Consider the following 10,718-nt stretch of genomic DNA (forward strand, 5'->3'; position numbering starts at 1 on the left):
CGCTTGTCTCCTTGCTAGGCCCACCTCGTGATGAACTCCTCTCAAAGCTGGCACCACGGTACTGGCTTCTTTGCACGTCGGGCAGTGAGTCCCTGTTCCACCACAGTACGCCCCCCCCAATTGCCCAATTTTCTTTGCCCCGAGCACTCAGGATGTTATTCTTGTGTCCACGTTTAGTCATTGTCGTCTTCCTTCAGGGTCTGAAGTGGCGCGAGGCTCTGTCTGCCTTCTGCCCCATACCCAAGGACCCAGCCTGAAGTAGCACTTTATAAACGTTCACCAACTGACTAATCGTCATTGTTTCCATTGACTTCAGTTTGACTGAAGAAGTACTTCCATGTAAAAGGGGGAACAGCACCAGAAACTAGAACACATTTAATGATACACCAAAAATGTTGTTCCAGGTACTGCAGCAGCGCCATTCATAGCCTAGGATAAAGAGGTGTCACCGTCATGTTGAACATGGGGAAAAGGAAAACTGAGTCCTGACAGCTCGGCCAGACCATGGAGGCCATCGGGTCCTGCCTCGGCACCTCACGGCGGTGAAGCCAGGGCCCAGAGCAGGCCCCACGGGTGTCCAGCCCAGCCAGACGTGGAGCCGAGCTGATGGCAGAGCTTCCCTGAAGAACCCACACCAGCTCCAGAACCTGCAGGAGGTCCTTCCCACCTGCTCACTTTTTCCTGCCTCTGGTGGGTCTGGGAGAGTTCAGGACATGGGCAGAAGAAGTCTGTAGAGGCTCTGTTCTTGTTGTGCAGGTGTGGGTCCAGTTGGAGTCATCACTCCCCCCAGGGAGAAGGTTTATTGGACAAGTAGACACGCTAGAATGGAATGTCTGCCCCCGGCCTGGCCGTGAATTTGGCTCTTTGCCCCCTAGAAATTGGTTTCACCTAAGCCAAGACACTGGTTATCAGATGGGAGTGGCATTTTGTCATCACAGCCTTGGGTCACCAGAAGCCTAGAGGTGAACGTCTTTGGGACATATTTCCCAGATGAGAGAATCAGGGCACCCTTTGGATGTGAATGTGTGGAGGGAAGGAATGTGTTCTGGGGACCCTGTGAACTGATTGATTCCCAGAAGGACGTTGGATGTGAGGATGCGGGTATGTGAACACCGACACTGCTTCAGTCAAGAAAGATATTCAGTGAAGAGCCTCCCAAATGCCATCCATGTGGCATGGAGGGAACAGTCTGGAGAAACTGCAAACTGCCAGGGCTGCGTTATTTGTAAACAGAGAGTGGGAACCAGTTTGTGTCACTGATGCCAAGGACAGAATAAAAACAAGTGAGCTTGAGAAGATCAGAAGGAGACAACAACCGAAGGAGACTGCTCTGTCACTGTAGACTTAATTTTTTCATTGTAGATTTTAAAAGCATAGTAGTTTCTACCATTTTAGGAAGTATTTAGTTATGGTAATATTTGGAAGCAGAAGCTTAGTTCCTAGTTGGGGGATTAGGATCAATACGGATAATATCTCTTAATCTGATGTAGTGAAGAAGGGGTAGCTCTGTTTATTGATTATTTATAATGTGCTACTCATTTTTCTTCATTATTTTTATTGCAGTATAGTTAGTTTACAATGTTGTGTTAGTTTCTGCGGTACAGCAAAGTGAATCAGCTGTATGTATATGTGTATCCCCTCTTATTTAGATTTTCTTCTCATTTAGGTCACCGCAGATCCCTGAGTAGAGTTCTCCATGCTAAACAGTGTGTTCTCATTAGTTACCTAGATTATACTAGCAGTGTATACATGTCAGTTCCAGTCATTTTTCACCCATTGGCTCCTTTAATCTTTCTATAACCACCCTTTGAGGTTGCTATCATGATCTCTCATCTTCAACCTTGATTTTGGGTGTATCAGGCTTCAGAACTGTGGAAGGATTTGCCAAGTCACCTAGTGTGGTAATCTGTTAGAGAAGCCTGAGCTAAGTCACCGCCCAAGGTGCATGCCAGGTTGCTGCTGTCCATTCAGCTCCTAACGATCCCATGGACTTTAGCCCCCCAGGCTCCTCTGTCCATGGGGTTCTCCAGGCAAGGACATTGGAGTGGGTCACCATGCCCCCCTCTGGGGATCTTTCCAACCCAGGGATCTAACCTGCATCTCCTGCGTAGGCAGGTGGATACTTTCCCACTGAGCCACAAGGGAGCCTCCAGTTAATGAGCAAGAGACAGTAGGAAGAGAAAGGAGAAATAAGAATAAGGAATGTGAGGACTTCCCTGATGGTCCAGTGGCTGGGACTCTGCGTCCCCAATGCAGGGGGTCTGTGTTCATCCCTGGTCAGGGAGCTGGGTCCTGCATGTGCCAGCCAGGAGTCCCATGCCACAGCTGAAGGTCCTACTTGCCGCAACTAAAGCTTTCTCATGCCACATGAAGATTGAAGATCCTGCATGTTACATCTGAGACTCAGCACAGCCAAATAAATAATTTCTTTGGTTTTCAAAGAATAAAGCATAAGTGGTAGGTGGTAACGAAAGGGGAGTTGCTCAGTCGTGTCCAACTCTTTGGGATCCCTACAGTCTTTGGACTGTAGTCTGCCAGTCTCCTCTGTCCATGGAATTTTCTAGGCCTGAATAGTGGAGTGGATAGCCTATCCCTTCACCAGGGGATCTTCCTGATCCAGGAATTGAACTGGAGTCTCCTGCGTTGCAGGCAGATCCTTTACCCACTGAGCTACTAGGGGAGCCTGGGTGGCAGAGCCCTTCCTAACTGCCTTCAGTCTTCCTGATCAGGAATTGAACTGGAGTCTCCTGCGTTGCAGGCAGATCCTATACCCACTGAGCTACTAGGGGAGCCTGGGTGGCAGAGCCCTTCCTAACTGCCTCAAGTAGAAGGAGCTTCATTTTTATTCTTTTGGCTCCACTCAGGGCCCTCCCTGGCAGAGAGGAGGGACAGCACTGGAAACCTGTGAGTCCTCAGGCACAGACCACGAGGATCAGGGACCACTCTCATGCCTAGTCCCTCGTGGTACAGAGGAAGCCACCTTCCCTCCAATACCCTTGTCCCCAGGGCAGCTGTGTTCAAAGAGCCCTGGTCTTTGGGGCATCCGGGTGAAGCCAACTCCCTCCCTGGCTGTCTTCCTGCCGTGCATTCATTGGTCTCCAGCTCACTGAACATGACATCTGACCCTCGAATGTGTGGACGGTGCAGGAATAATACCGTGTAGACCAACAGCGCAGAAGAAGGCCGAGGGAACGGGAGCACATTTCAGTTGCCAGTTGAGGTGGATGGCTTTTCCACTCTGAGCCGCTCAGCAGTGTTCCGGGGGGTTTGGCTCTGACTCGGTCCTGCTGCCCATGCTGCCAGGCCTTGTAGGGAGAATCTGGGCAGCCTCCAGAGGAAAACGCTGAGCACGCAGAGGACAGGTTCAACTGCCTCGCGCTGGTACCCCGAAGCTGCTCCTGCCACCTTTTGAGAATTGAAAATCCGAAAGCAAGCACTCAGGGCCCTTGGACTGCTCTCCTTGGCTCCCGCCCTCTCTCCCCTCTCCAGCCTCTCCCCGGAGCTGGGCAGTGGCCGCTCCTGGCCTGGGAGGAGGAACGTCCTCTGAGTCAGGGCTCAGTGAGTAGCTGTTGCTTCACCCCCAGTCCCCGAGGGCTTGGAGAGCTGACCCGCTTTCTCCACAGGAAACTGTAGAGCTGGGGCCAGTGCAGCAGACTAGCTTGATGTGAGTTAGCCAAAAAAAAAAACAACAACAACAACAACAGCAACCCACAAGTCCAGACTGGACTTGTTTGAAAACAACCCACACTCACAACCAACCCGCTCTCGTCTGGGCAGCACTGTGGCCCAGTGTCTGCCTCTGTGTCAGGGGAGGAAGCAGAGGCTGGTCCCCCAAACCTAGACATGGGGACCTGCCGCCCAGCAGCCCGGAACAACAGATCCGTAGAAAGATGTGGGCTGCAGCACCAGCCCTGAAGTGAATCCCTCGCTGAAAGAGCAAACAGAGAGCCAGGTCAAGGCTGGACGTGCGAGGGAGCCTCCGGGCCCTCCTGCCCCCATGGATACCCATGCTGGAGTCCAGAAAGGAGAGCGAGGGAGCTTCCCTTCTAAACATGGCAAAACATCTCCGAGAAGGAAAAGGGCTCTTGCAGACGTGCCAGGAAGGCAGCATTTGAAGCTGCTGCTGGCAGGGCCAGGGAGTGGGCTGGGGCTGTCTACTCCCCCACCCTCTGGCTCACTGGGAACCCCATGCCTCTCTGACATCATGGATGAAAATCAGGCCGGGCTTTCCAATACTGGGACCGCCCCGCCCCACTCAGTCCCGCCAGCTGGACCCTCCCAAAACGGGATCTCTTTTGTCAGCTGCCTTTTATAGAACTATAAAAACCAAAAGTTCAAGTAAGAAGCCTTAGACCAGTCTTCAAAGCAGGCAGGCCCTTCCTCCCATGCTTTTCCTGCCTTTTTTCTTACCTCGAGGCTCCCCATTCAAGGCTGCTCAGTTGCTGGCTTCCGTCTCAGGCACATAAAGATCCTACAACCCCAAAAGTCACGTTAATTTGCTGAGGAGGGGGTTTTGGATGTAGGGGAAAGGCTATCTTTCCGGTGGTGCTAGTGGTAAAAAAACCTGCCTGCTAAGTGCAAGAAATGCAAGAGGTGCAGAGTTCTATCCTTGCCTGGGTCAGGAAAATCCCCCGGAAGAGGAAATGGCAACTCCAGTGTTCCTGCCTGGGAAATTCCATGGAGCCTCGTGGGCTACAGTCCATGGGGTTGCAAAGAGCTGGACACAGCTGAGTGAGCACACAAGGGAAGAAGAGTTAGGCTGCATGACTTGGGAGGGAGGAACGTACCTCTTTCACGCAGAGATGTGGAACACAGAATTGGAAAATGAAAGAGGAAACACAGGGCCACAGTCAGTGGGCGTGAGACTTTTGCGAAATAACTGATCTTTGCTAGTTTCGATGGCCTCTCTTTGGGCATCTGAATCCTTTGGCCAAAGAGTAAGTGAATAGAACAGTGGAACGCCAGATGACTTATTCTTAGTTGAGTTTTGAAAGGAGGGAATATGAAGGCTGAGTGATGAAGAATTGATACTTTCAAGTTGTAGTGTTAGGGAAGACTCTTAGAGTGTCCCTTGGACAGCCAGGAGATCAAACCAGTCAATCCTAAAGGAAATCAACTCTTAAATATTTATTGGAAGGACTGATGCTGAAGCTGAAGCACCAATACTTTGGCCACCTGATCCAGAGAGCCAACTCATGGGAAAAGACCCTGATGCTGGGAAAGATTGAAGGTGGGAGGAGAAGGGAGCGACAGAGAATGAGAAGGCTAGATAATATCACCAACTCAACGGACATGAATTGAAGTAAACTCTGGGAGACAGTGAATGACAGAGGAGCCTCGCATGCAGAGATCCCTGGGGTCACAAAGAGTCAGACATGACTTAGCAACTGAACAACAACCACAAAGAGCTTGAAAAAGGAGTTGAATTCCTAACTTCTTAGGAGAAGACCTGGGCTGTAGATGGCCCTAACTTAATAATGGCTGCAGAAAGAAGAGAATGGATAAAATGAGTTCTCATCAGCTTCTTAACAAATAATTAGAATTTGACTAAGATCAATCGATAAAGATCTTGGTGATTCTTGGGTCAATGAGACTGCTTCTACAGTTTAGGAAGCCCTAGTCATATCATCTAAACACATGAGAAGAAAAATAAAAATGCAATGGAACTCACCCAAAGGTGCAAGATGAACTGAGTCGGTACAACTGCATCTGTGGACCATGTTGTTCTGGCTTTTCCTTTTAAGCACACAGTCTAGCCACAACTTAAAGGATTAATGTGAAATGGAAGAAAAGGTGTTGGTAAATCTCTTCTTTGATTTGCCTGGAAAATGAACTGAAATCATTCTGTCGTTTTTTGAGACTGCATCCAAGTACTGCGTTTTGGACTCCTGTTGACTGTGAGTGAAAGTCGCTCAGTCGTGTCCAACTCTTTGTGATCCCCATGGACTATACAGTCCCTGGAATTCTCCAGGCCAGAATCCTGAAGTGCGTAGCTATTCCCTTCTCCAGGGGTTCTTCCCAACCCAGGGATTGAACCCAGGTCTCTTGCTTTGTAGGTGGATTTTTTAAACACCTGAGTCACCAGGGAAGCCCTGTTGACTATGAGGGCTACTCCATTTCTTCTAATGAATTCTCACTCAGTAGATATAATGGTCATCTGAATTAAATTTGCCTGTTCCCCATCATGTTAGTTCACTGATTCCTAAAATGTCCTCCCTCTTAGAGGAGGTAGCCATCAGCCCCATGATAGAGCCAAGAGCAGATGACCCGCAAACTGCAGAGCAATTATACCAAAGATATTCTCTCACTGTTAAGAAAGTTCTAGGACCCACAACAGATTTCCTAACCTGGGTGTAAGAAACGCCGCAGGAAGAAAGAGCCCCCTCTATGGACCGTTGATCAGAGCCTTTATTGGGCGGTCGCTCTCGGGCAGAACTCCCGGGGGCGGGTGAGCAAGGAAGCAAAGGGAGTCTGCGAGGTATGAGGGGTGGGGAAAGGTTTTATAGCCAAGGCTGGGCTCCCATATAAGGAAGAAGGCGCGGGCTCAGCGGTGGTTGGCGTCCAAGGGCTCCATGTCGGCACCTGATTGGACGGCTTGGTTGTCGGCCCGCCTCCGGGACTTGTCTGCGGCACTTTTCCGGGGCCTGCCTCAACACGCCTGGGCATGCCTCAACATGTCCGGGCATGCCTCAACAGGCCCGACCTTGCCCGACCTTTCATCCTGGCCTTTTTGATATAGGACAAGGGGCGACGGTTCTCTCTGGCTACTTCCTGCTGAACGGGGGCGACGAGGGGTAGGGTGTGGCCTGGATGACGGGGCGTCTGCCATTAATTTTGTCACGAAGTGCTTGTTGGAAGCCCTTGGTACTGCCGTCGCAGCACCATCAGCTGGACCGTGTTGAGCCGTTGTTTGATAAAGGCCAAAAGCTTATTTAGGATACAGGGCCCGAAAGTCAGGAGCAGCAGGAGAATGATGAGTGGTCCCATTAGGGAGGATAGCAGAGCTGTCAGCCAAGGGGAGCTCTGGAACCAGGACTCAAACCAGCCCTGCTGGGCCTCCCTCTCTCTCTTCCTGCGTTCTAATCCCTCCCTTACTTTAGCCATGGACTCTCGAACCACCCCAGTATGATCAACATAGAAACGGCATTCTTCTTTGAGGGCTGCTCAGAGGCCCCCCTGCTGCAAAAAGACCAGGTCTAGTCAGATCGAATTGGACTGTGGTCTTCTCAGCCATTCAGGAATCGACGACAGAGGGGTTCGGGTGATGGTCAGTTTGGTCGGCCCCGTGAGGGTGGAGCGGTAGGAGTGATCGGGAGAAGGGGTCGGGGCCGGGGCCACCCCTGTCTCTGGGAGACCCGGGGGAGCTCATTTGAGTTGGGTCAGGTGGTACCAGGGCTCGTGTCCCAGGAGTTTGGCTGCTGTAGGAGTGGTGAGGATTACAGTATGGGGTCCCGTCCAGCAAGGCTGTAGTGGGCGGGGACTCAGGGTCTTTAGCAGTACCTGATCTCCTGAGGCCAGAGGCTGGGTGGGCCCCTCGTCGTCTGTCGGTTGTGGCAGGACCTGGTCTGCGTGTTCCCTCAGCAAGGATCGTAGGAGGGAGAAGAGGGGGAGGTACCCCGCGAGTGGGGGAGCCTCTCCCTCTGGGAGGTGAGTCAGGAGATAGGGCCTGCCGTAGAGCAGTTCAAAAGGGGTCAAACCTGTTTTGGAGTGTGGTGTGGTGCGAATGCGAGTGAGCGCCAGAGGAAGGAGGTCGACCCAAGACAGCCGCAGTTCTGAGGCAAGCTTGGTCAGATGGGTCTTGATGATGCCGTTCACCTGCTCTACCTTGCCTGATGATTGGGGCCGATAAGGGATGTGGAGATGCCAGTCGATACCCAGGGCCGCAGCCACTTGCTGAGAGATCTGCGAGATAAATGCAGGCCCATTGTTAGACTGGAGAGAGTTTGGCAATCCAAATCTGGGAATGAGATGGGCCGTCAAGACCTCCGCCACCGCCGCTGCCGTCTCCTGGGCAGTGGGGAAGGCCTCGACCCATCCTGAAAAGGTGTCCACCAAGACCAGCAGACAGCGGTAGGTTCGATGTCTGGGCATGTGGGTGAAGTCTATCTGCCAATCCTGCCCGGGCATATGTCCCCTCAACTGGTGAGTCTCCTATGGGGGTCGGAGTCTTCCTTGAGGAGGGGTGGAGGCACATGTTAGGCAGGAGCGGTGGACGGCATATATGGTCTGTCTGAGATGTAGGGGAGAAAAGACAGGGCTGAGAAAGGAAAAGAGAGCCCTTGGTCCAATATGGAGGGTATTGTGGATTTGGGATATTATGGCCTTAGCCTGGTGCTCAGGAAGCACCGGTTTATTATGGAGTAGTATCCATCCCGACGGGTGCCTCTGAGCCCCTTCTTGCGCCAGCAAGGCTCTGGCTTCCTCGCTGGAATAATCTGGGTTGAGGGTGGATCTCAAAGTCAGCAGGGGCTCGGGGGCTTGTTGTAAGGTAATTTGTCGAGCGACTTGATCTGCCATATTGTTACCCAGAGCGACAGTGTCATGGGTGTTCTGGTGTCCCTTGCAGTGTACGATGGCGACCTCTTTGGGCAGGGATAAGGCATCTAACAGTCGAGTAATGTGGGGGGCATTACAGATGGGGGATCCTTTAGTGGTCAGGAAGCCCCGTTCTTTCCAGATTGCCGCGTGAGAATGGGCAATCAAGAAGGCATACTTGGGAGTCTGTGTGAATATTGGCCCTCTTTCCTTCTGCTAGGTGTAAGGCTCTAGTTAGGGCTGTTAGTTCAGCCTTCTGAGAAGTCGTCCCGGGTGGCAAGGGCTGAGCTTCTAGGACTTCCCGGGTGGTTATCACAGCATAAGCCGCCCTTCGGTTTCCATTGGGGTCTCGCTTTGAGCTGCCATCGATGAACAAAGTTAGCTCTGGATTTGGTAGAGGTTTGGAGAACAGGTTGTGGGGTGGTTGCATGAGGGACTCAAGGACCTCCGAGCATGAGTGGGCTGGGGGTTCTGAGGAGAGAGGGAGTGAGGGTAGCAAGGAAAGTGGGTTTAATTGTGGGGAGCGGCCCGCGGAAACCTGAGGATTGTCCAGAAATACCAGGTGAAATTGTTGGAGCCTGGACTTGCTGAGTTCAGAAAGAAATCTAGAGGCTAAAAGGTCACCAAGACGGTGAGGTGAGAAGATGGTCAGGGGTTGGCCATGAATCAGCTTTTTAGCATCGGCGTACAACGTAGTTGCCGCCGCTAGTGCCCGCAGGCAGGGGAACCATCTTCTGTGGGGTCAAGTTGTTTGGATATGTAAGCAATAGGCAGCAATTCGGGGCCAATCGGTTGCACCAAGGCTCCAAAAGCTATCCCTCCCTTTTCATCAGTGTATAGATGGTGCGGATAGTTGGGATTTGGGAGAAAGAGGGGGGGTGCAGCCAATAGGGTTGAGCGTAAAGCGTGGAAGGCCTGAGTCACTTCGGTGGGGGAAGACAGAGGCCCTGTGGGAGTCTCTTTAGCTGTAGCATATAGAGGTTTGGCCAGGGTAGCATAATTTGGGACCCAGTGTCGAAAGAATCCCGTCAGTCCTAAGAAGGACAATATCTGGTCTCCGTCGGCCGGAGGGCAGATGGACCGGAGGAGGCTACACCGGTCTGCTGTCAGGGCTTTAGTGGTCAGAGTGATTCGGAGGCCCAGATAGACGACAGAAGTCTGAGTCAGTTGGGCTTTGGATTGTGAGACCTCAGGATTAACAAAAGGGGTTAGAAGGTCAACAAGTAGCATTAGGAAGGCCCCTGACGTGGGAGCCGATCCTGGAGCTAGCTGAAGAGTGGCCTTCAGCTTAGCAAGTATATCTCTTCCCAAGAGAGGAGTAGGGCAGGAGGGGATGACCAAAAAGGAGTGGGTAAATAGACAGGAATCTAATTGACAAGATAGTGGTTGGGTTTGGAGCGGACATGAGGGTTGGCTGTCAGTGCCCATAACTGAAACCTGGGAAGGACGTAGAGTGCCTCCGAAAGAGGGAAGGACTGAATAGGTAGCCCCCGTATCAACCAAAAAATTGATGGACTTACCCGCTACCTGGAGTGTTACCCTGGGCTCGGCTTGGGTTATTGGGGTCCCCGAGTCTGGGCGGCGTCAGTCACCATCGAAGCTCAGCAGCTCCAAAGCCGGAGGAGGGCAGGAGGTCTCCCTGGGGCGCTCTGGTCCCCGGCCCCTAGAGGTCGAGGCCCAAGAGGCCTGGGGACAGTCACTAGCCCAGTGTCCTCGTCGTTTGCACAACGGGCACGGCTTGGAAGGAGGCCGCGGATCGGGGCACATCTTGGCCCAGTGCCCTTCTTGGCCGCACTTGAAGCAGGCCCCCAGAGGGGGGTTTTGGGGCCCCAAGCCCGCTGCTGGCCGCAGGACCGCTACCAAGGCCTGGGTTTGCTGGTTTAGGAGGCTTGCCTGGAATTCGGCCTTTTGCTTGAGCCTTGCCTTTCGGCTGGCCTCAGCAGTTTCTTCTCGGGCATTGTAGACCTTAAAAGCCATTTTTACCAGGTCTCGGATAGGGGTCTGAGGGCCGTCCTCAGCCTTGGCCAACTTTCTTCGGATATCGGGGGCAGACTGGGAGATAAAACGATTGGCCAAGGTGGCCACCCCGATGGGGGACTCAGGGGACAGCCTGGTGTATTGGACGAGGGCCTCGGTCAGCCATTTAAGGAATATGGCTGGGTTTTCGTCGGGCCCCTGGGTCA

This window comes from Capra hircus, chromosome 19, assembly GCF_001704415.2.
Source record: "Capra hircus breed San Clemente chromosome 19, ASM170441v1, whole genome shotgun sequence".
In the NCBI taxonomy this organism is placed as follows: Eukaryota; Metazoa; Chordata; class Mammalia; order Artiodactyla; family Bovidae; genus Capra; species Capra hircus.